We start from the raw sequence: 27,233 nt of genomic DNA on the forward strand, positions 1-27,233 counted from the left end.
AGAGTCTTTGGTTTAAATAAAAAGTTGCAATGTGTTCTGATTAATGAAACTTATTTTGAGCAACTGGAATGGAATCCATAAGCAGACATCTAAAAGATCAAGGTATGTGATGCCAAGCTAGAACATTTTTCTTTAGTGAGGTTTTAGAAGATGATCAACATGGGATTACAAGTAAGACAAAGTATGAAGGAATTCATGGTTGAATCCATTCTCCACTCTGTGAATGATTATGTGTTATTTTCAAAAAGTTTCATCCAAACTAATGTTTTCCAAACTAATGATTTTCTTTTTCACTGTTAACTGCATAGAAAATCTTAACCTTCATTCATCAGTCTAGTCATTCAACAAGTATTCATTCTGCTGAATAAATATACAATTTCAGTTCTTACTTACTTGACCTCTGGACAGCAGTTAATATTGTTGGCATCTCCTTTCTTCTTAAAACAATTATTTCTCTCACTTTGTAAGATCTGTCTGTCTCCTAGTTTTTATTATTCTTGTCTGCGCACTCCTTTTCTGTCCCATTTATTTGCTCATCCTGCTCTACACTACTATTCACTGTTGAAGTTCCTCAAGGCTCAGTCTTAAGCCTTCTAAATTTCTTTTAAAATGAAAAGCTTTATTGAGGTATAGTATTATAATATACAATAACTTTCATTTATTTAATGTATATAACTTGATGAGTTTGAACATACTACACCTGTGAAACAATCACTATAATCAAGGTAATGGACATATTCATCACCTCCAAAAGTTTCCTTGTGCCCCTTTGTTTTTTGTTTATTTTATAGTAAGAAACTAACATGAGATCTACCCTAATAACAAATTTTTAAGTGCATAATATATTTTTGATTATGGACACTATGCTGTGGAGTAGATCTCTAAAACTTAATTCATTTCACTAACTGAAACTTTATACCAATTGAACAAAAACTCCTCATCTCCCTCTCCCACCAGTCCCTGGTAACCTATATTCTATTTTCTACTTCTATGAGTTTAACTATTTTAGGCACCACATATAATTGGAATCATTCAGTATTTGTCCTTCTGTTTCTAGCTTATTTTACTTAGCATAATGTCCACTAGGTTCATCCATATCATTGCAAATGGTAAGATTTTATTCTTTATTAAGGCTGAATAATATTCCATTGTATGTATATGCCCCACATTTTCGTTATCCATTCATGTGTCAATGTGCATTTGGGTTTTTTTCCCCCCATAACTTGACTATTGGGAATAGTGCTGGAATAAGAGCACAGATATCTTTCCAAGATCCTGATTTCAATCACTTGATGGATCACATGGTAGTTCTATTTTTAATTTTTAAGGAATCTCCATAGCAGCTGCATTATTTTACATTCCCATCAACAATGTAAAAGAGTTACAATTTATTCACATCCTTGCCAACACTTATTTTTTTTTTTTAATATAACAGACATCCTAGCAGGTGTGAGGTAATATCTCATTGTGGTTTTGATTTCATTTCTCCAATGATTAGGGATGTTGAGCATCTTTTCATATATTCTTGGCCATTTGTATATTTTCTTTCAAAAAATGTCCATTCAAGTCCTTCACCCATTTTTAAATCAGGTTAATTGTTGTAGTTGTTTTTGCTATTGAGTTGTAGAAGTTTGTCATATATTTTGGTTATTAACTCCTTATAAGATTTATGGTTTGCAAATATTTTATTTCATTTCAAAGATTTCCCTTTTATTCTGTTATTGTTTCCTTTGCTATACAGAACCTTTTTAGTTTGATGTGATTCTCTTTGTTTGTTTTTCTCTTTTATTGCTTGTGCTTTGGTATCATAGCCAAGAAATAAGCCATCTTTATTTTTCATGTTATTTATATTATCCCTATGCAATTTCACCCAAATCCGTAGAAAGATAACTTAAATTTATATTTCTAGCCCTAACATCAATTTGTGCTCTAGACCTCTATATTATACTATCTACTCATGATCCATTTAGACAGTTCAATGGTACTTCATCTTTGGTTTTTTCAAAAACAAACTCATAATTTTCCTTTCTGGAAACTTGGAACTCAGAATTTGAATTCAAAGAGTGTGGTACTGTCATCTATCCATTTGTGCAAATCTAATGGGTACATGACAACTTCCCTCCTTACCTTCTCCTATATTGAATCTATCAGCCAGCAAATATTACCAAGTATCCCTATTTTGTCCATATTTTTCAATTTTTCCATCACTGCCATATGATCAAACAGCACTCTCGATTAAAATCAATCTAATTATTTTATTTCTTAAAATAGAAATAAATCTCATTAGCAGTTTTTAAGACAGTGCTTTGTATACCCCTTATTTAATTTCCAACCTATATCTTTCTTCAATTTTTAAATAAGCAATTTATTAAAGTATAACATATTACAGACAAGTACACAAATCATAGGTTTAGAGCTTGATGAATTTTTGTAAAGTTGATGTGCCCATGATGCACGCTTCCAAAATCAAGAGGTAAAACATTCCCTGTACATATAATTTTCTTATCTCTCACCTTTGTTCACTGCCACTCTTGCTCCACCAGGGTGACCACTATCTTGATCTGTGCCACCCACAAACAAATTTTTCTTGTTTTTAACTTAAGTGGAAATATACAGTATGTAATTTTATATGTCTAGGTTCTTTTGCTAAAAATTAAGTTGTTCCTATTTCATTAAATATTCCTTTGTAATACATCAGTGACTATGTACGTGTGGGTTTATTTATATATTAACTCTTCCATTTATCTATTCATTTATTCATGTGCCAACAACATACATCCTTGTATATAGCAATCACCATTTGTTTGGTTGTTGTATAGTATTCACTGTATGAATACACCACACTTTTTAATACTCTCTGTTGATGGAAATTTGGGTTGTTTACAGTATTTTAGCTATTGTTAATACAAATAATGCTGCTATGATCATTGTTGTACATGTTTTTTGGTAGCCATACCTATGCTATTCTGTAGTGTTTATAGCTAGATATAGGATATTCATAGACTCTCCTTTAGTAGATATTTCTGATATTGCTCAAAATGCTTATACAAATTTATACTTTTATCAGCATTGTTTCATAGTTTCAGTACCCCAACTCTTGGTATTTTCTGTTCTTTTCATTACTCACTATGCAGTATTACCACATTGGGTTTTAATTTGTATTTCCCTGGTGACTAATGGACTTGAGTGCCTTTCCTTTGTTTATTGGCCATTTGGATATCCTCTTTTATGTAGTGTTTGTCCAAGTATTTTACTCATTTTTTCTATGGCATTGTTGGCAAGTTCAAATGAATTTGAGGGTGTTTTTGGTTTTTGTTCAATGTATTCCGACTGTGAGTCTTTTCTTCAAATTATCTATTGAAAATATTCTTTCACAATCATTTTTTTGTTCTCTTAATGGTGTATTTTGATGAACAAAAGATATTTTTTAATATAGTCTGATTTATTACTTTTTATAGTTGGTATATTCTCTGTCCTATTTAAGAAATCTTTGTCCAGCCAAAATAAAGAAGATAATCTTCTGTTTTTTTCTAAAACCTTTATTGTTTTATCTTTTACAATTAGATCCCAAACTATATGTAGAATTAATATTTTTTACATAAGGTGTGTGTTAAGGTTCAAGAAATGTTTTCTTCATATAGATGTTCTATTGACCTAGACTATTTATTAAAAGACTATGCCTATTGACCTAGACTATTTATTAAAAGACTATGCCTTTCCCTACGGTGCTGAAATATCTTTTTTCTTATGAATGAAGTGATTATATACGTGCGAGTCTATGCTTCCATCAATATCACCTTGTCTTAATTACTATAGCTTTATAATCAATCTTGATATCTGGAATTACAGTCATTACAGTTTGATCTTCTATTCTATCACCTTACTTAATCTACCGTTGCAATAATTAACCATTTCTCATATTACTTATCAAGTGACAGTTTATATTTGTTTTTGTAATTTTTTGATTTATGCCTATGTAAGCTCTCAAAGGACAGGACCACGTCTGTTTATTTTCACCCTACTATTTTAAGGGCCTAGCAATGCATGTGGCTCATAGGAGAGTCCAAATAAATACTTATTTAATGAATGAATAAATAAATAAATAAATAAATAAATGAACTTCAATTTATGTCCAGGCACTGTGTGAGGATGCAGAAGTGAGTCAAGCATAATAACATCCTTATCTTTTTTCTATTTCAAAAAGTTTCCTCATCACTTTTTTTCTAAGAATACAAAATATCATTCTAGTCTAGACTAATAATACCCAACTTCTTCTCTGAATTTATAGTTTATTCTCTAATCTCCCAAACTTTCTTTTTTATTATATACTAAAGCATAATGATTTTTAATAATTATTTACAGTGGAAATTTTACAGTAAATTTTAAATAAAGAGAAATATATGTGTTCAATAAGAAAATCAGAGAATCTCTGACCTCTTGAATAATTATTATAATTTTAATTGTAATTTAATAGAATTCAATGAATTTGTGTAGAAAAGTAACTCTATCATCATTTCTTCTAGCTCTCCATCTACTGTGAGGATCTTTTCCACAAAGTACCTCAGATAAAATCATCAAGTCTTTATATGAATATTTGAAATGATAGAAATTATTTGCTTAGTCCCATCCAAAGCATGTAACATTGATATTGAATTGATGGAGATTTACAGAAAGTAGTCTCAGCAGTCATGAGACAGATAATAAGCCAAGTATAGGAAAAACCCTTACTTCAGTGTTACTTCTTAGGGCTTTTAAGAGTGATAATCACATCCCTTTCCTATCTGGATCCTGGGTCAAGCAAGAAACAGAAAGAGTCATCAGGGATCAAAATATCTACTTTATTGCCATTAAAGCAAATTGGAGACTATTGCTTTGTATGCGATGAAACATGAGGCTTATTACTAAATAATTCTCCTCAAATCTAAACCCACCTGAAGGGAAAGTGTAAATATCAGAAATATTGATTCCACCAGTTTGAGAGACACTGAATGTAGAAACAGAGAACACATGTGTATATGGTATTTGAATCATTGATTCCAACTAAACAATAATAGATGTTAAATCCTCACTGTTTTATCAATCAGATAAATTAATTCTTCTTGCAAAGGGAAAAGTGAAAGGCAAGAAAAAGGAGGCCCAGATGTGATACTAACACTCTTCTTATTGGAGAGTGAAGTGTGTATCCTCTTATGGAAACCCAAGTACAAGTGAATAGTATTGTACTTTTTTTTTTTTTTTTTTTACTTATGGCATAACTATTAATATACATTAAGAATTCTAAAAACCAGTGAGAATGGGAGAAAATATTTGCAAATCATATATTTTATGAGATTGACACAATTAAAAAACACTAAAACAACTGATTTAAAAAATAGACAAAGGACTTAAGACATTTCTCTAAAGAGGATACACATATTACCAATAAGTATACAAAAAGACACTCAACACCACTAGTCATTAGGGAAATGCAAATGAAAATCACAATGAGGTACCACTTTGCATCTATTAAAATAACTATCAAAAAAAGAAAAAACAGAAAAGAAAAAATGTTGGTGAGGATGTAGAGAAATTTGAACCCTCCTGCATTGGTAGTAAGAATGTAAAATTGTTTAGCTACTGTGGAAAATAGTATAGTGATTCCTCAAAAATTAAATATAGCATTACTACACAATCCAGCAATTCTACTTTTTAGTACACACCCAAAATGATTGAAAGCAGGCTTTTGAAGAGATGTTTGTACACTCATGTTTATAGCATTCGCTATAGCCAAAAGGTGGAATCAACGTATTTCATTAACAGATAAATAAATGAACAAAATGTGGTATATACATAGAACATTATTCAACGTTTAAAAGAAAAATTTTGACACATGCTACCACATGATGAAACTTGAAGACATTATGCTCAGTGAAATAAGATAACCACCAAAGGAAAATAATGGCTTATTCCTGTTATATGACATTCCTAGAATAGTCAAATTCATACAGACAGAAAGTGGAACAGTGACTGCCAGGGACTCAGGTCAGGGAGAATGAGGAGTTAGTGTTTAATGGGTACAGAGTTTCAGTTAGGAAAGGTAAAAAAGTTCTAAAGGTGGATGGTGGTGATGATTGCACAATAGTGGGAATATAGTTAATGTTACAGAACTGTGTACTTTTAAATGGTTAAATGGTAATTTGATGCTATATATATTTTTCCACAATAAAAAGAACAATGGGAGAGACTGAGACTGTAGAGCCATTTTCTTAATTAAAGAAGATAAAAGTAAAAAATACCAAACTATTTATAAGGAAAACTGATAATTACTGTAAAGCTATATTTCTATAGAGATTAGATTATGAAATACTTGTTTTATAAACATATACTAAGAATATATGAGTGGCAAGCACACATGGGAATGTAATATATATGATTTAATGAAACATAATCATGTAAGCTTATGAATATTTACCAAAGCAAGGGCTATGTGAATCTAACATGAATAGCTATAGTCTCGCCCTCCTTTCATTCTATCAACAGATATTTATGTGTGAGGACTTGTGCCAGGCTGTGGGTAGACAGTGATGAACAAGATAAGCATAAGGTTTGCCTGGACCTTTCATACTTGTGATTGCCTGGACCTTTCATACTTGTGAGGAAGACATACAAGAACAAAGAGAACAAATTCTGTATGTAAATTACTTTTTCAAGTTATATTGAGAGTACTGATAATAAATATAGAACTAAACTAGAGACCAACAAAAGTAGACCTTTGGATAGAGTGGTCAATATCTCTCTCTAGGGAGAGCTATATCTAGGGAAAGAGATAGTAAGCCAAAATCTAAATAATGAACTACCCAAACAACAAATGCAGGGAAAAACATGCCTATGTATAGAAAAAAACCTATATAAAGACTCTTGAATGAGATGAAACTTGGCATGGTCAGGAATCTGAAAAAAAATATGTGACTAGAAAGTGAAAGGATGAGTATGGCATTGGATGAATTTGAGAAGATGAGCAGAACGGCAGCTAGAGTCACCATTTTCCAATAGAACTTTCTGCATTGATGATAACCACTAGTCACACGAGAATACTGAGCAATTGAAATGTGGCTAGGATAACTGAAGAATGGAAATTTAAATTTTATTTAATTTCAGTAGAATGGCATTTGAACTTATGCAATCTCATGTGCCTTCTACTACTGTACTGAGCAGTTTAGCAGCAGTTCTACAGGGCCACTCAGGCTGCAATAAAACCTTGGATATTATTATGAAAGAAATGAAGAGCCATTGAGGCAAGGGAGTGGTGAGATGCAATGTATGCTTTAAGAGAAGGGCTGCTGCTGTTTTCTGTAGCAAATACATTAAAGGAAAGTAAGAGTTAGGAGTAGAGCAAAAAGTTAAGAAGTAGCCATAGTATTCCATGGAAGAGATTGTATGGCTCAGGCCAGAGGAATATTGTTGGAGATGGAAAGAACAGGTAGAATTTGAGATCTTTCTGGGGTGCAGGTGTGGGAGGATATAATTAATAGGACTTGCTAACAGATTAGATGAAGTTGAGAGGGAAAACAAAACAAAGATGGATTCTATTTTGAGTAACTATGTTAACAGTGATGTAGTTTAATGAGATAGAAGTCATTGGGGAGGGGAAAGAACAGGAATATAGTTTGGGGAAAACTCAAAATGTATGTTTAGACTTGATAAGTTTGAGAGATGTGAGAAAATAATATTAGACATTCATGTGAAGATACTAGGCACTTAGATATTCGAGTATGAAAAAAGGAGATCAGAGCTTGGTATAAATGTGGGAGGCATCCATGCAACATTGGGATTAAGTTGATGATGACTGAAAGATGCATTTATGGAGAGAATGGGGTGTACCAGGAGAATCCAGAAACCTGAGTGATTATACCATATGGAATCAGACTTAGTTTTATGGGTTCAACTTTACCACTTATCAAAAATGTACATATAACACATGGAATCAGTGTCCCCTTTAAATGTTCTTTCTCTTCATATGAGGTGTATCAGACTTCAACTTTGTACATTGATACAGACTATGATGGATTTATGTCATTTTACCTAAAATCATAAATATTATTAAAGCATCACATCATAAAGAGAATTCTACCAGTAAAACAAACTATTGCATTCCAGCTCTTTTAAGTATTGTTGATAACCCTATTTAAGAGAAATAACAATGTTTAGAGATTTTTTTCCCCTAGCCAATATGAATAACTTTAGTGTTGAAAGGATAATAATAGTTGAGTCAAGTAAGGGAAGACCTAAGAGTGGACAGCATGGTTTAAACTATTCTCAGCAAATATAAAACATGAGAAGGCCCCAGGCCCTATCACCTGTTTGCATAACAAACAAATGGAGGATTTCACTGAAGGAATGCTTCTTAGACCTTCCTTTCTTCCTCTTTTACTCTCTCCTCCTCCCTCTTATTCAATAGAATCAATGAGAAAAGATTTACTTCGCAGATATCATTTGCTATCTACCTACCTAAATAAAAGAACATCATATAAGCCTTCCCTGTTTCTAGGCCACACTTACCTGTTTGTACCCATTTCTGTATCTGTCAGCATCCTGTGAAGACACATGTGGATAAACTAGGAAGGAAAGCCATGGATAAGACATGCTGGCATGGAATTCATTGTTTCATAAAAAATGTACCTCTGAGACCCCTCCCTCCAAAAAAACAAGAACATCATAATTTGGAAAAGATAATGCCAATATGAAATTCAAAATCTGGGGCTACGAAGTAAGACAATATGGGGAACTTCAGAAGAACCCATATAGTATTCAGCTTTTCCAATATCTGGCTCCAGCATACTCACTGGTTATTCTTCCAGGCTTAGCTTACTCAAAATGAAAATGGTCTCAGTTCATTTTGAATAAAACAATAAACATTTTGTCATCACCATGGGTAGTATCACACCATTCTCTTACTCTTGAATCCAGATTCTCTGCATTGAAATAAATAGCATGATGAGTGTCCAGCTCCTTGAGAACATAGGTCATGTATATAGACCAAAAACTCTGAGTATAAGCATGTGCTGTTTGTTTTAGTTTGGTTTTGATGGTAATGTTTACCATCTGCTTACCCTGCTATGATGATATTATGAGGAGGTCATATAAAAGTGCTGAAGGTACCCTGGTAGAAAAATGCTGTATGTAAACACGTTCCATCATTTTCTCCTCCATGCCCCAAAGGCATTCCTAAGAATTTATTTTTCTGTGGAAATACATCAAGTGAAATTCTCTTCAGAATTCTACACATTTTAATAAATCACAGAGCTAGGAAAGGTTCGGTGACATAAAAAGTGCTTGATAATGTGGGATAATTATCAATTTATCATAACATTGGAGTAAACACAGTTAGGAATTTTTAAAAAGGTAATGGTGTGCAATATTTCCTTTGAAATCACAAATAAATGAATTAAGATCACATTGGCAAAGTGATGTAACAAGATAAAATATAGCAATATGCTTTATCTTTTCAGGGCCACAGATTTGGTACATCACAGGGCATTGCTCCCATAAATTATCACAGGTAAGTATATAGCTCTTTAGTATTTTTACATATTTACACACATTATTTCATTTAACCCTTAAAACAACCCAATGGAATAAGAATGTATGTCTATTTTACAAGTAATGAAAGAAAGATTGAGGTGTTTTGGGTCTTTTAAGTCAAAGAGTATGGATTCAATGCTAGGTATTTTGACCTTTCATCTAATGACAGTTTTCACCAACATTCTGCAGCCACTTCCAATATTGTACAGTGTTAATGGTGACTTCTGGATTTATTATAAGAATTTTATCAATTGTAGGCAAACATATTAGTCTGTGTCTGGATAACTTTGTTGACAAAGTTCTTAATAAACCAAATCAAGAGCTTCATTGGCACTCTGGCCAATTAGATAGACTATACCCCAAGGTTTCAGGCCAAATCTTTTAATATACTAAACTGTGTCCCAGGTGTGCAGCACTTATCCAAAGGAGCATGGTAAAATAAGGGGGCTGATAAAATCCCCCATCACAACTAAAAGCAATGTATTGTTTGGAGGAGGAAGTCCATTTTGGTGGTATGATATGACATCCCTATCAAACTGGATGTCCAAAAGGGCTGCTTGAATCATTCCCATCATTGCAGTCTATTTCTCCTCTGGTCATTAACATTTAAACATATGCAATCTCATCCTTCCAATTGTTCCACTTAAAAACAAAGACAGAATCTTTGATTTCTCCTTTTCTGAATCATTAAACACTCTTCATTCTGCAAATAGAATATTGTTCTGCACTAGAAAATATCTCCACTCTCACTGCTCTAGCTCTCATCACACCATTATTTCTCACCTGGACATCCAGGTCATTTTTTATAAGATAGCCAAAAGTATCTGAAGGGATTGCTCACCTCTCAAAATTAAGCTCATAGCATTTGCTGTTTTACTCACTAATTCATTCTGGTCTCTGGTTATTTTTAAACTTGCCAAATTTGACTCTTTGTCTTCTATATGGCTGGGATTCTTATGCCCATTACTTTGCATAACTCGCTCTTTTGCCTCCCTCGGGAATTGGTACAAATACATCTTTTCACAAGAGATTTTTCTTGCCCACTCTAGTGTAAGCTTCCTGCAAATGTTTACCATATTGGAAGACAATGTCCCATTCATATATGCTTACTTACTTATTTTGTCTTTCTTCTACTGTACTGTACACTTCATGAGACTATTGACCATGCCCTTTTATTGTCCATGTGCCTAGCTCATTGTTATGTCATATAAACTCAATAAGTATTTGATGAGTGAGTGGACAAATGAATTACATGCATATAATGAATATGTGAATAAGAATACATAACAACTATCCATAGCATTATAATACTGAAAAAATAGCTGATTGCTATAAATCCAGGCTCCAAGCTGACTCTCCTTTATTACTTGCTATTCATTAAGAATTATTAAATGACTTATCATCTTTACTATTACATTATAATGCCTCATGTCTCATGGACCCTTCTTTTGAAATTAAATTTTATCTGAAGTGCAAGCTATGCAGATATTATTGTCAATTTTTCCTGTCTCAGTTGCTGTTTATCAGAGCTCCCATGATTAGTTTTGGACATTGATTCCCCCATCAGCTCCATAGTGAAACAAAGTTTCATTATTCTCCAAATGGGGGAAAACTATTTCTTCAACACTCCACAGATTGTCACAGATTTTGTTAATGCCTGTTGTCTTATTTCTATTTCTTCTGTTTGTGCATTTAGATGAGCATATAAATTTGTCTTGAGTATTTTTATTTTTAAATAGTAAGTTAGACCGAAAGCAATGAATATTATAAAAATACTAAAATACATATGCCTCGGTTAAGTGGATCCATCAATATATACTGGATGAACAAGAAAATTGGGCAATAATAAAGGAAAGTATCTAGTGCTACTACAAAAAGCAAACATAAGTCATTCTATTGCATGTCCCTTTATTGTGCTTTGCAGATAATGTGCTTTTTGGAAGTTGAAGGTTTTTTGCAACTCTGTGTCGAGGAAGTCTGTTGTTAGTGCCATTTTCAATAGCATTTGCTTACTTCATGTCTGTGTGTTACATTCTGGCATTTTAAACAATACTTAAAGCTTTTTCATTATTATTATATTTGTTAATGGTGATCTGTGTTCGGTGATCTATGATATTACTATTGTAATTGTTTGGGGTGCCACAAACCACACCCATATGAGTTGGCAAACTTAATTGAAAAATGTTGCGTGTGTTCTGATTGCTCCCCTGACCAGTTGTTCTCCCTTATATCTATGTCTTTGGGCCTCCCTATTCCCTGAGACACAATAGTACTGAAATTAGTCCAATGAATAAACCTGCAATGGCATCTAAGTGTTCAAGTGAAAGAGTCATACATATCTCACTTTAAATCAAAAGCTAGAAATAATCAAGCTTACTCTGGAAGGCATTTCAAAAGCCCAGTTAGGTCAACAGCTAGGCTTCTTACACCAAACATATAGCTAAGCTGTGAGTCTAAAAGAAAAGTTATTGAAGGAAATTAAAAGTTATTGAAGGAACTGATAAGAAAGCCAAGCAGCTTTATTGCTGATATGTAGAAAGTTTTAGTGGTCTAGATAGAAGATCAAACTAGCCAAAACAGTCTCTTAAGCCAAGACTTAATCCAGAGAAAGATCCTAACTTTTTTCAATTCTATGAAGGCTTAGAGATATAAGAAAGCTGCAGAAGAAAAGTTTGAAGCTAGCAGATTCGTCTATGAGGTTGAAAGAAAGAAGCCATTTCTATAATATAAAAGTGCAAGGTGAAGCAGCAAATGCTGATGGAGAAGCTGCAGCAAGATATCCAGAAGATCTAGCTAAGATCATTGATGAAGATGGCTACACTTAATAAAAGATTACTCATATAGACAAAACAGCCTTCTATTCGAAGAAGATGCCATCAAGGACTTTCATAACTAGAAATAAGAAATTAATGCCTGACTTCAAAGCTTCAAAGGACAGGCTCAATCTCTTGTTAGTGGCTAATGGAGCTGGAAAGTTTAAGTTGAAGCCAATGCTCATTTACCATTCTAGAAACCTTAGAGCTCTTAAGAATTATGCTAAATCTACTCTACCTGTGGTCTATAAATGGAACAACAAAGCTTGGGTGATAGTACATTCGTTTATAGGATGGTTTACTGAATATGCTAAGCCCACTGTTGAGCCCTACAGCTGAGGCATAAAATAAAAATATTTCTTTCAAAATAAGCCTCTGCACAGCCAAGGAAATAATTAACAGAGCAAACAGACAACCTACAAAATGGGAGAAAATATTCTCAAGCTATACATCCAATAAAGGACTAATAACAAGAATCTACAAAGAACTCAACCAAATCAGCAAGAAAAAAATCAAATAAGCCCATTAAAAAGTGGGCAAAAAACATGAACAGAAGCTTCTCAAAGGAAGATAGACAAATGGCCAATAAACATGTGGAAAAAATGCTCAATGTCACTCATCCTCAGAGAAATGCAAATCAAAACCACAATATCACCTTAACCTAGTCAGAATGGCTTTTATTAAAAAGTCCAAAAACAATAGATGTCGGCATGTATCCGGAGAAAAAGGAATGCTTCTACATTGTTGGTGGGACTGCAAATTAGTATAACTTCTATGGAAAATAGTATAGAGGTTCCTCAAAGAACTAAAAGTCAACCTACCATTTGATCCAGCAATCCAACTACTAGGTATTTACCCTAAGGAAAAGAAGCCATTTTAAAAAAAGACACCTGAACTCAAATGTTTATCACAGCACAACTCACAATTGAAGATGTGAAATCAACCCAAATGCCCATCAATACATGAGTGAATTAACAAAATATGATATATGTATATTATGGAATACTACTCAGCCACGAACAAGAGTGACTTAATTCCTTTTGCAACAATTTGGATGGAACTGGAGATCATTATCCTAAGTGAAGTATCTAAATAATGGGAAAACAAACACCATATATACTCAGTATTAAATTTGAATTAATTGATGAGCACACATGTGCATAGAGGGAGATAAATCTCAATGGAAGTCAAAAGAAGTGGAGATCAGAGGTGATGGGCAAAAACCTACCTAACAGGTACAATGAACACTATCTGGGTGATGGGCCATATAACCAAAAAAAATGTTACCCCCATAATATATTGAAATAAAAAATATATATCACTACTCATTGTCAGTGTATCATTTACCCAAGAGCAGTGAGAGAGCTGTATAAGAAAATTAGTGTTGTTTTCATGCCTGCTAACACAACATCCATTCTGCAACCCATGAATCAAGGAATAATTTTTACTTTCAAGAAATATTTTAAGCAATATTGTATATTTTGCAAGACTATCCCTGCCATAGATAGTGATTCTTTTGATGGATCTGGGCCAAGTAAATTGAAAATCTTCTAGAAAGGATTCTCCATTCCAGATGCCTTTGAGAATATTTGTGATTCATGGGAGGAGATCTAAATATCAACATTAACAGGAGTTTGGAAGAAGTTGATTCCATCCCTTGTGGATGACTTTGAAGGGTTCAAGACTTCAGTGGAGGAAGTAGATGTGGTGAAAATAACGAGAACCTGTATTAAAAGTAGAGCCTAAAGAATATGAATGAATTGCTACAATCTCATGGTAAAATTTGAATGGATGAGGGCTTCCCTCTTATGGATGAACCAAGAAAGTGGTTTCTTGAGATGGAATCTACTCCTGGTGAAGATGCTGTGAACATTGTTGAAATAAGAAAGGATTTAGAATATTACATAAACTTAATTGATAAGGCAGCAACAGAGTTTGAGATGATTGACTCTTTAAAAGATGTTCTACCATGGGTAAAATGCTATCACACAGCATTGCATGCTACAGAAAAATATTTTGTGAAAGGAAGAGTAAATTGATGCAATAAACTTCACTGTCTAATTTTAAATTGCCACAGCCACTCCAAGCTTCAGCAGCCACCACCCTGTTCAATCAGCAGCCATTGACATTGAACCAAGACACTCTACTAGCAAAAATAATCGATTCACAGAAACCTAACATGATAGCTCTTTATAGCAATAAAGTATTTTTAGTTAAGAAATATATGTTTTAGACATAATACTATTGCACACTTAATACACTGTAGTACAATGTAAATATTATTTTTATATGCACTAGGAAACCAACAAATTTGTGTGACTCATTTTATTGTGGTATTTTCTTTTATTGTGGTGGTCTAAAACTGAGCCTGCAGTATCTCCAAGGTATACCTGTAAATATAATGTTATCAGTTAGAAGAAGGGTACAAAGTATGATGAGGAAGACAACCACTATTTTCTTAATATTTTGTCTCTGGTGCAATGCACACATCATACTTTATCCTAGCCATAGTCCCTCTAAGAAGAAATTATTGTGTCCTCAGTAAAGGTAATGTTTAATGAAACTTAAGTTGTCATTGTAATGAAGCATTACATTTCAATAATATAAATGACTAGAGATCATATGTCAATAAAAACCTTATCTAAGTTAATCTCAGATCAGTCTGATTTCATACTCCCAGGAATTTCTACTTTATCAAGTTTCTCTTGTACATAGAATACATGTATTATGTAAAGATGAGCAGACTCTCATTGTCATGTGTGGTCTGATTGGGTCTTTTAGAAAAGGAGAATTTCCTTGAATAACTGAAACATCCAGTTTCAAACAAGTTTAGATAGGAGCTTACCCACTTCTAGATGTGTAATTAACCTTGTGAAATTTCCATTTTCCTCTTAGTCTTTGTTTTTTCAGACATTGCGAATCTGACATCACCTTCCTTTCCTAATTGACAATCTGTTTTCCCAGATTATGCAGGGTAAACACTGTCAAATGGAACACTAAAGAGTCATCTATTTGACCTCCCTTATTGCCCCACTCTCTTTGACATTAGCATGTATTTGAGTAAAATAGAGATTATAGTAGGATGCTATCACTCTGTATTTCACATATATGTTTCATATTACATTGCCATATTGTATTTTCTGCCAGTCAATCATGTGTATCCATGACTCTCAAGATTGTGTTTCTGAGAGAGATATCCCAGAATGAACAGAGGTAATACAATATATAGTGAAATTTGAGACTTTAATTTTGTTCATCATAGAAAGTCAAGCTGGAGCCAATGTGAACAGGAACTGACTGTTGTACAACCATGTTCCATGCTGGTCAGTGCCATGCAACCATTAACCAGGCTTTCATTCTGGACTATTAAAGGAGGAAAGCCCTGCTCTGCACAATGCTCTGTGTAATGTACATGTCCAACAAGTAGTGCAGAGTATCTGATTGACATCTTTTGACAAATGCCCGTGAGTTAGAAACAAGATCTATTTCATATAGAACTAAGAGATCATTAAAAGATGGCTAAAGCCACCTATGATAACTCTAACCATTTTTTTTCACATTGGTAATTTTGTTAAGCTTCATTTTAGAGGTAATTTTATACAGAAGGGAAATTGGGTTGAATTCTCAGAGATGCTTGTGTCCTTATCTGAATACCTCTGTTTTGCTTCTAGCATGGGGCCCTGTTGATTTCATGCAAAATTATGCAGAAAGAAGTTAAAAGGGAATATTCCTCAGCCATGTACCTAGTTTGCTTTAAACTTTTTCTGTGCTACCATCCCTTTCTTTAGGATTTATTAAGAGAGACAAAGAGTGGACATAAACCAATCAAATGTAAAGACTATTTTAAAATAAGAATGCCAAGCAAAAGAACTCATTGTCCTGTTTAAAATTCTATATTTAATTAGTTTAACAATTGTGTTCTTAAATAGGAGACCAGGTAGTGTAGTTAGAAAGCAATGCTCTTGAAAACTAGCTGGAATAAGGCACCTTCCTAAACTTTGTAGAATGATCTTGGATAAGTTCTCATCCTTAGAATTTGTGAAAACTACAAGAATTCTTAAATTTGTAATCTTACATTAATTGTCTCTACCTTGTAAAGATTAAATTGCCAATATAAATAAATATGGAATATCTTCCTTCACAATGGCAGTAGTTAATATTTTTAATTAACATTATAATACAAGTAAATGCCTTTATAATACTAGGACTAATTTAGTTTCTCAAATTGTTTTACCAAAGAAAAAGAAAGTCTTTCCCCCATATCCTTTGCTTGGCAAAAGATTTCTTCACATGTAACTGTGAATGTGATCTCAAATCTCTTTTCCATTTAATTATCACACATTCTGAATGAAGAGGGTCTGAGTTAATGAGATTTTGTTTCATGTGCACTATCCTAAGTTAAATGAATTTTAATCACATGAACAGAGCTACCTAAACATTGTACTTAATCATAAAATTATATCATTTAAATATCATACATGTTAAAGGCCCTTTCTTGGCTGGAGCACTTCATGAGGCCTAATTGGTTCACTCCAAACATGGCTAAAATAGTTAAGAGGGATAAAAAAAAAATAGCTTTTCTTTTTATAACAATTGTAGGAAACTCTGATGTATTTGAAATTGTTGCATAAAATATGAGTTATTTTATTCCTAGAAAAATGCATAGGTCAATTATTTTGTGTTTAGCCTATTCAGTCTTAGAGTCTAATATGAATATAAACAGAAGTGAACAAAATTAGAACTCTACTCCTAAAAGTGGAATGAACAAGTCTACTCCATGAAGTCAAATCATATCCAAGAGATCAGTCATATCAGGTTGCTTGGTGGGATAAAAACATGTAATGTGAGCACACAAATGCTATGCCATTTCAAAAGCTGAGCTAACAAGTTCTCATAGAAAAGCTAGACAATATAATTACTATTCATATATAACAACAAAGGTCGTTGTTTACTATGGATTTAAAATATTTTCATCATTTTCTCAGTTTCCACCAATTCTAATAATAAACCAAAGTTCTTTGAGGGATTCCTACTGGCAACTGTATATAAGAGCAGCTGTTCTTTCATAACTAAAGAAAAAAATGCTTGGCATTGCAAAATGTAACATCAACTCCTGATCTAGGGTATGAGGTGAAGGGAAACATAGTTTATTCTTACACATTATTCATAAATTTTACAAGGCACCTTGTTCACTGCAGGTCTTAAACTCTAAACCAAAGTGCTACATAGAAATAAAAGTTTTGTTTGTAGACTATGAAATAATAATATCTGAACCTAGAGTAAATTTAGAGATGTTACAGACTCCAGAAAAATCGAAATCACTTTCATTTCAGGGTTCACAGGAACTCATCAGGCTATTTATAGAAGAGAATGTGTGAATGTTTTAGCATCAAGGTTTTTGTGTGTCCATTAAGAACAGAGGAGGCAAGAAGATTTATAAAACTCTAGTCTTATTGAAAATTAAATTAAATTGAAAATATTTGGAATTGTAACTTTTTTCTCTGTTTTCCAACAAATTTCTTTGCCAATAATTAACTTTCTGTATTTTTACATTATTGAATTGTTTTTATTATTTTCCAGCTTTTTGGTCATCCAAATTTAAGAGGAGGAGGGAGGAATATAAGTAAAGAGGAAAATGGGGGGGAGCTAGAGAGAGAGAAGGGACTGTACAACACATAAGGGAGATTGATGGCAATTATGGGAAGAAGACAATATATAAAAGAAAAATCCCAGTGAAGAACAAAAGAAGTGTATTAAATTTATTGAGTGGTAATAATTTTAATAATAATATCACTAACCAGTTATTAAATATTGGCTATATACCAGTTATTCTATTAAGTACTTCTTATGGCCTTTTGTCAAACAATCCTCAGAAAAACATTATAAAGTGATATGTTTATATGCATTTTATAAAAGAAAAAAAATGGTGCTTCAACAAAGCAAATAACTTGCTCAAGGCCATAGAGCTTATAAATGGCAGAGCTGGGAATTGAGCCAAGATTGATTTGGCTCCAAAGTATATCACTTAGCCAATAGGGTGTATTGCACTGGGCTAAGCCTTTTGCATGCATCATCTCATTGACTTATTGCAACACTTTTGACATATACTATTAACCTCTTTATTTTGTTATTAAATGAAAATATTGAAGTTCAGAGAGGTTCATGAACTGACATAAGTTCACCCAGGGAAGTGAGAGTCTGAACCCAGGTTTTGTCACCCTTTGCATCAAAGAACACTTCAGTTTGTAGGAATAGATAAATTGATAAGAATGTTTAGGGCTTGACTTTTAAGAAAAAAAAAAAAGGAAAAATAAAGAATCACTATTTGCCTTATTGGCAATTCCAAGAGGATTCGTAATGGGAGTGATGACTCCTGAAAGAATTGAGAGTTTAAAGTGAGTCAAGTTGGCTCCGTGTCTTGCCTACTTTTTAAGATATACTTTACTTCATTTGATTGGTTTCGATCACCCTTTCTTGTGAGTTGTTTTGGATCCAGAATCGCTTTTATCTGAGTAAGAAAAAGAAAACAGAAGCCAGAAAACTGATTAGAGAAGAAACAAAAGCAATTCTGTGAGAGCCTGTACGTCATGAATCCTGCACTCCTTAAGATACAGGAGACAGAGGAAGCTCACCTCTCTCCTGGAGGGTTGCAATATCATCCTCAGTGGAATAAACTCCTCTCTGTTGCAATCTCTCTAATCCACCCTCCACCCTGCAGCCAGAGGGATCTTTACAAAATGCAGGACTGATTCTGCCCCTTCCTCTTTTTGAAAGCTTTCAGTGGCTTCCTATTGCTTTCAATTAAAGACAAAGCAAGCCTCCTATGTACCTGTCTGGCCTGCAACCCCACACACTTTTCAGCTACAGCCTCAGTGTCCTTTTTCAGCATCTCTAGTGCTTGGTGTGGCTTATATTTGTGCTATTTCCTGTTGCTAGAATGCTTAACTCATCCTCTAGTCTCATGTAGCTTATTCTCACCCATCTTTCAGATCAGCTCAAACTTTACTTGACCTAGAAACTTCTCCGACCTTCTTGATGAGCATAAAGAGTACTTCTTTGGAGCAATTGCTATAGTGGAATTTTTCTTGATTCAATGTTTATCTCTCCCTCCAGACTCTGACTCCTTGGAGGCAGTAAGCACATGGGAGTTTGCTTACTCTTATATGCGTCACGTAGCACCTGACACAGGGTGGCTACTGTAGCATGGTAGCTTATCTCCAAAGCTGACTCCCAATGAACCCTGTCTCCTGGATTCACATCCTTGGCTAGCCTTTTCCCATACTGAATCTGAGATGGCCTTCTGACTTGCTTTATCAGTTGAGCGTTGCAGAAGTGGCATTTGCCAGTGCTGTGATTAATATGTAAGGCAGCCTAGTGGTTTTTATTTTGTGCTTTTTGAGAACCCTGAGATACCATGTAAGAAGTCCAGATACTGTACAGAAAGCCTTGTGAAGAATCCATGATCCACATAGAGAGGAGAGGCTCTGAGATTATACGGTTCTAGAGTGAGGCCCAGCTCTCCCACTGGCTCAATCAAGCCTCTGACTGACTTTGTCCCCATCTACCATTTTATTTTATCTACACAAGATGCTCCAAGTAAGATCACAGTAAGAACTGCATAGCTGTGCCCAGGCAACCCATGCAACTGTAATATATAATACAAAGGTTATTTTAAGCTATTAAGTGGTCATTGGTTGCCATATACCAGCAAATAACTAAAACAAAAGACATATGATAAAAAATATAAAATTCATAGATTAATGTAGTTTTCTTTTGATTGGATTTTTGCAATCTAGTATGTAGCAAAAAGTGTCAGGGTTAGACTTGTAAGGATTTCCTTCATTTCTGGACTCTTCATGCTCATCCTGCACTAATATATACTGCATAATGAAAGCAAAATATCAATCTTAAAATGCTGTGTATATGAAAAATCTGATAACATGTAACTTAAATGAACTCTTGCCTCGTGAACCTGTACATACTAACAGAATAACATTGGCGTGTGATATAAAATGTTACTGTTTTAATGCCAAAATTACTGATAGCAAGGCCTTGGCCCCCTTTGAAATACAGCCCCTTCCTCTGATATTTCTAGGGTCTCCAGAGGGTTTTTTACACAAGTCCACAAACAAGTCCCCCAAACTCCTTTTTACCAATCTTGCTTCTTCACTGTATCTATCATTTACCGAGGGTGCCTTTCTCTGCTAGTGCTTCACTTTCTTGTCCTTGGAGAAAACACTGCCTTATTCAAGATCTTTTCTGCCAGTCATCTCAATTGTGCAAAACATAGGAGATAACAAGCAAACATTTTGCTACTTCCCATTCTCACTGCATTGGACTCATAATATGTTCTATGCAGAAATGTGGAAAATGTCCCTCTTTCTATAGAGGCATTTGGTATGAACTGGTTTATAGCAATTTTATTAATAGTTCCTTGGTTAGGGTTCAGTCCTGCTTCCTATGAATGATCTAGTGCAGTTCATGGCTCTACTCTTTAAGCCCTTGTTTTTTTCCTTCAAGACCCTCTTCCTTTCTTGGTAAAATGTACCCTATGTTTGTAGATGAGTAGTTTTTACAGCTCACTTGCCTACCATAGTAACTTAGACCTCAATCTCTTTTCATTTTGTACTCTTTCTGTCATTCTCAGCATGAACTGATATAATTTCTTTAAAATTGTTGTGGGCTTTCAGTGTAGCAAATTGTGATTATCTCTATTAGACAAAATATATGATGTGTGTGTCCCATGTGAGGTTGCTATAATAAAATGCTCCTAAATTTTTTAGAATACGTATTATTTAAGAGATACTGTCTAAGAAGCACTCCCTTAATAGAAGGCTTAATAGAGGGTTTTTACCCCTCAACTCTAGATTTTATGTTTGTCTTGAAGCCATTTCTTACTTTGAGATTGTTTTCCTGGGAAAGCCTCTGCTTGAGAAACTATTTTTTTTTTTTCTTAAACCCAGAAAGTACTAGTTTCTTTATTATTATTTTTATTAGTAGTAGTATTAGGAATTTTTACCCAATATATAAACCTTTTTTTCTTTAGTTAACTTCCCTTTTGTTATTCAAGGGTCATCCTGAGTTCAGGTGCTATATTGTTCTATTTCCCCATCTCTCTAGAATCTCTATCTAATACCCTTGTGAAAATATCCTTTCCACACACATATCACATTTTCTCAGGTATATCAACTCAGGAAACTAGATGGGTGAGCATAATCACCAGATTTCCAGCACTCACATTGTAAGTCTCTGTTTAGGCTCGACTGTGGCCTCCAATCACATATGAAAACTGCAAGCATGATGTTGCTGCTGATAGAGGAGCCCACATGGTCACTTGTGTTCTGTTTTTATTGTATTTGGCCATCGACAAGATACTTAGCCTCATTGAGCCTCAAATTTGCATCTTTGAAATCACATGATTAATTTGTAGGATTATTGTATTTACCTAGATGTTATATACAAATTTCATGTCACAAAGGGAATCTTGAGTTAAATAGTCTCTATTATAGATATTTTATTTGTTGTATATATACATATGTGTTTGTTTGGAAATCAACTAGACCCATTTTACTGAGTTCGTGAAGATGAATAAGTTACTTTACCCATCTCAATCACATATTTATCAAAAAGGCAGGAATAGCAATACATCTCATGAGGATGATTGGCCAATAGTTCAGAGCTGTTTGAAACATTTTTTTTAAAAATATTGATTACAGGGTCCTATGCTAGACTTTTTTTATTCCTTATATCTGAAATAAGACTTAGTCATATAGGTAGATTAAAATTCAAAACAAAATACCTCCAGATGATTCCAATATACAATTAGAATGAAAAAGTACTACTTGTGAAGCTGAAGAGGGCATTTATAAAATACCTGGTCTAACAAGTGTTGTTTAAGAAGCACTATGATGTATAATAAGAACTCAACCAAGTTTACTTTCACTCCCCATATACTGCCTCCCTCCACTGCCAAGTTCAAGAGCTTGGTGAATCTTAGGTAGCGAATAGCAACTTGCCATGATTACTACATGAGTATATTTTTAGATAATTAACAAGATTATATTAAGTACCTACAGATTATATAATTTTACAGTTGCCTATGTTACATTTTGCATTCCTTCACTGTTTCAGATAAAATGGTTGTTTACTCAGTTTTGTGGAGTAACTTGAAACATGACAAGCTCTTATTTAATAAAAAATGTCTTCCTGTTTTTCGTATAAAAGTTTATGTGAAAATAAGAGAAATCAAAAAATTATATTTAACCAGTGACTAATATTACTAGGCACTTTCTGCACTAAAGAAGGGAGTCATGAAACTATCATGTCCTGTATTGTTCAACTATAAGTAAAAATATACTCCTCTCCATTAGTCATTTTTCACCCCACCCAAAAAAATAACAATGTTGAGTAAAATTGTAAGATATTTAATAAAATTTACCTTTTTTTTTTAATTTGGAAAATGAATTTAAATCTGGAAAAGAAGGAGTTCAAGAAGAAGATAAAATACACCCATGATCTTACCATTTAAATATAATATTAACAATCTATTACATTTCCTCTTAAACCATTTAATATGCCAAATTAAAAACAAATTTTTAACAAAATTGAATCATACTGTACACATATTGTTTAATAATATTTCATGTACAGTTTCTGATTTCCGGTGGAATTATTTTGATGACTGCATGCATCACCTCAGTTATTTAACCAGTCTCCTGTTGTTGGCTAGTATATCATGTCTAATTTGTCCTCTTATAATTACACTGGGATGAAATAGTTATACATTATTTCCTCGAGATATATTCTTAGAAAGGGAAATGTTGCTTCAATGGATCTGCTTATTTTAAAACATGCTAATAGGCCGGGTGCGGTGGCTCATGCCTGTAATCCTAGCACTCTGGGAGGCCAAGGCAGGCAGATTGCTCAAGGTTAGGAGTTCGAAACCAGCCTGAGCAAGAGCGAGACCCCGTCTCTACTATAAATAGAAACAAATTAATTGGCCAACTAATACATATAGAAGAAATTAGCAGGGCTTGGTGGCACATGCCTGTAGTCCCAGCTACTTGGGAGGCTGAGGCAGCAGGATTGCTTGAGCCCAGGAGTTTGAAGTTGCTGTGAGCTAGGCTGATACCATGGCACTCACTCTAGCCTGGGAAACAAGGTGAGACACTGTCTCAAAAAAATAAGTAAATCAATAAAATAAAATAAAACATGCTAATATATATTACCGTTGCCTTTAAAAGACAACCAATTTTACTCCTTTATGACACTGCATTTATTTTTTTGAAAAAGCTTTGTCATTTGCTAAGCCAAAAACAATATTTCCTTATTTTAATTTAATGGCTACAATTTAAAAATTCATGGTTATTACTTATGGTGAAGTTTTTTTCTTTAAGCCAACAGTGGAACAATAATAATTACCTCAAAATACATTTTGATAATATTTTCACATTATTTCACATAATATCTCCAGCAGCCTTGGAAGACAAATAGTGGAACCAAAAATTGTTAAAGTTTGTCACAAAGCATAGCAATTAGTGCTATAAGTACTCACACACAGATATCCCAATTTTAAAATTAGGGTGATTTTCTTCAGAAAGACCTGCCATTTTCAGAATCGATGAAAAAGAAGAAATTTGTTCCCTAGAACTAATCCTTTTTCGATAAAGATGAGAAACTATAATTTATCCTACCCTCATGAGTATGTGTTCTAACTGCTGAGTAGGCAGTTTGTTTCTTCTCAAGCTAAGCTTTTTGGGCAGAATTCCATAAATTCAACTCATATAGCATTAAATAGTACTGTATTATACAGGCTATGTTCTATTTAAATGTAGGCATTATTTTTGCCAAGCCTTCTGTCTACCTCTATTTTTTGTGTGTTTTATGTGATTTTTTATTATAATAGTAACACATTCTCATTGCAAAAGTAACTACATAAATGTATAGAATAAAAGTAAGCAATTTCCCCTTCTTTTGCCTTCAACTCCTCTCCATAGTAAGCAGTATGGCATTAATCCTTTAGTATTTTCTAAGTATATATTTTTACTTAATTTCTCCCATTCTATGCTTATTTTGTTACATCCTTTTGTCATTTGTTATTGTCCAGTATTCCATGTTGCTTTATATTAATAGTATTCCATTAGAGGAATATAAGAATTTAAATCTGGTGCATTATTGTTGAACATTTATGCTTTTCTCCTGTAGAGTTGTTGTCAATATTAAAGTAAACATTCTTATAATATTCCAGTATATTTCTAGATTTAATTGCCAAAATTAATCGTTAAACAACCTAAAGTGCTAAAAGTTGAGTTGAAGGTGATTCACATTTACAATATTGATGGGCATCACCACATTCTTTCCAAAAATATATTTCCAACATAGCTATCCATAGGATATTATAGTGTCCATCTTCATACTCTCACCAACAATGAATATATTCATTGGTTTTTGTATTTGCTCATTTCAATGGCTAAAAAAAAATTAATTGTTTTAATTTGCTTTTAATTAGCATGAGGTTAACCATCTTTTTATATACTTAGGGCTATTTGGATATTATTTTTATTAATCTGTCTTTTCATACTCATTGTCCAGTTCTCTATTGAAGTTTTTGATTTTTTGTCCCAACTTGCAAGCTTTCTTTGCACATACTTAAAATAGATGGCTTTGTATGTACCTAAATAGACCTAATCATTTGTTCTACATGTTTCTCAGTTAATATTGTCTTTAAACAATTTATACAACTTTTGCTTTTGAGAAATTTTAATATTTTTATGTAGACTCATGTTTTTTAAAGCTTTTGGTTTTACTGTCATCCCTATGAAGACTATTCCTAATCTAATATTATTAACATTATTTTTTATTCATGTGCTAATTTTGTATTTAATAAATTTTCATTTCATTTGTTATTTTCATTTTTCAACTTTAAGTCTTGATTTAACAAGAATTTATTGTCAAGTAAAATATTAAGGATATATATTTAGATAGATCCATTCTGTCTAAATGTTTTAAATAAATATGTGTGTATATACTTCCCCAAATTAATAGCTAATTGTTCTATTGTTATTCATTAAATTATCCTAAATAATTTATTAAACTCTCAATAAATGACACATTTATCATATTTATAATATTTTGGACCCTTATATTTGGACCTTATATTTGGACCCTTAATATTTGGACCATTTATAATATTTTGGACCCTTTGAATATTCATTTACCTGTTAATTCTTTTGCTAGTTCTTTTGTTTTAATTACTACAATATTGTAAAGGATCTGGTAGGGCTCATTCTATTCAATTTCTTTTTTAAGTTTTTATGGCTCTTTTGTTTCATTTTTCCATAAAAATATTAGAATTATTTTTTTAAGTGAGAATAAAAATGGCAGTTTGATGAAGATTTTTACAAGTAAACCTTGACATAGTACAAGAAGAGAGCAAATACTATTTTTTTGGCAATGTGCCCATTGGCTATGGAAATAGATAAATAGTTTAGATTTTCAGCAACTTGCTTTATCTAATTGTTTATGGTTTTATTCATTACTAACTATTTCACTGATCAAAAGGAATTTCCATGTAATAAACTAGACTAATTCCAGTTACTGAAACTGTTTGAAAGGAATGAAAAGACAAATTATCTTTCAGTAGTTTTTAGATTTCTGCTCATACAAAAAGCCACACAGCAGCATATGATCTGCTAGCTCTTGAATTCTCAAAGAAACTGGAAAGACAAAGAAACAAGCTACATAGAGAAATATCTGAGTAAGAGTAGGTAGTGCCTTCATCTCATCATTACCAGTTGAATTAAGTTAAATGACTTAACTGATAATATTAAGCTCAGTATTTCTTAAAATTAGAGTTACTAAATGCAAATAAAATTGGAAAGCGTAGGGAATGTAAAGCTACCTTTCTAAACATAGAACATTTCTAACTTATGTATAATTAAGATCTAAAAGTTAAATGTAAATTTGTAGTTTGAACCTTGAATTCACTAAGAGTCTACTGAAAATGAAGTTTACATGAACACTTCAAGATAAAAATTTTTTAATTTTTTTTTCTTTTTTTGAGACAGGATCTCACTCTGTTGCCTGGGCTAGAGTGTAGTGGCATCATCATAGCTCACCACAACCTCAGACTCCCAGGCTCAAGCTATCCACCTGCCTCAGCCTCTCTATTAGCTGGGACTAAAGATGTGCACCACCGGCTAATTTTTAAATTTTTTGTAGAGACAGGATCTCCTTGTATTGGCTGGTCTTGAAGTCCTGGGCTCAAGCAGTCATCCCATCTCAACTTTCCAAAGTGTTGGGATTATAGGCATGTCCAAGATAAAATAAATGTGAAATGCCAAGTCCATGTTTCCATGTGTATCTTTTCAAAGGTAATGGGGAAAACCAATTTTAATCCTCTTGGAGTCTTCCAACTAGTTGAGGTATATAGGAAAAAGGTCAGAATGTGAAGAAAAGGGGAGATTGGGAATGAAATTTCTTTGAAGAGAGCTGTTGTTGGGCTTTGGCTCTCACTCCTTCTTTGAGAAGAGACTGAGTGTTTGCTACTTTTCTACTCCAAACCTAGTAAAGAGGTCTTCAAGAGAATCCCCCAGACAATACCGCTTTGGTTTTTTTCCTGCATTTGGGAGCCAATGGCTAACATACACCTGAAAAAGCTAAGGTCAACTCTGAGGTAGAATCTGACTCCTACCCAGGAAATCTTGAATTCAAGGGAAAGAATGGCCTCATTGAAGTGGGTGTTAATTTCCAAAGTTTACAGGACACGGATATCCTGGAGTATTTGCAGTAGACCACAGCCCAGCAAACGGTTGTCTTGAACCCTCTCCAATAGGAATGTCTGAAAAAGTAAGATATGAA

General features: G+C 33.4%; 1 protein-coding gene across 5 annotated transcripts in view; it reads left to right on the plus strand.

The window, feature by feature from the left end:
• LRRC4C (leucine rich repeat containing 4C) overlaps positions 1 to 27,233 on the plus strand; it is a 1,172,848-nt gene that overhangs the window by 813,212 nt on the left and 332,403 nt on the right. For 4 of the 5 annotated variants that reach the window (XM_076002025.1, XM_076002024.1, XM_076002021.1 and 1 more), the window contains one exon: positions 9,489 to 9,538. The exons of the other annotated variant lie outside the window; for it this stretch is intronic. The gene's annotated coding sequence lies outside the window, so the exon portion shown is untranslated. The remainder of the gene's footprint in view (positions 1 to 9,488; positions 9,539 to 27,233) is intronic. 5 annotated transcript variants of the gene reach the window in all.

Source organism: Microcebus murinus, chromosome 4, assembly GCF_040939455.1.
Source record: "Microcebus murinus isolate Inina chromosome 4, M.murinus_Inina_mat1.0, whole genome shotgun sequence".
Taxonomy (NCBI): Eukaryota; Metazoa; Chordata; class Mammalia; order Primates; family Cheirogaleidae; genus Microcebus; species Microcebus murinus.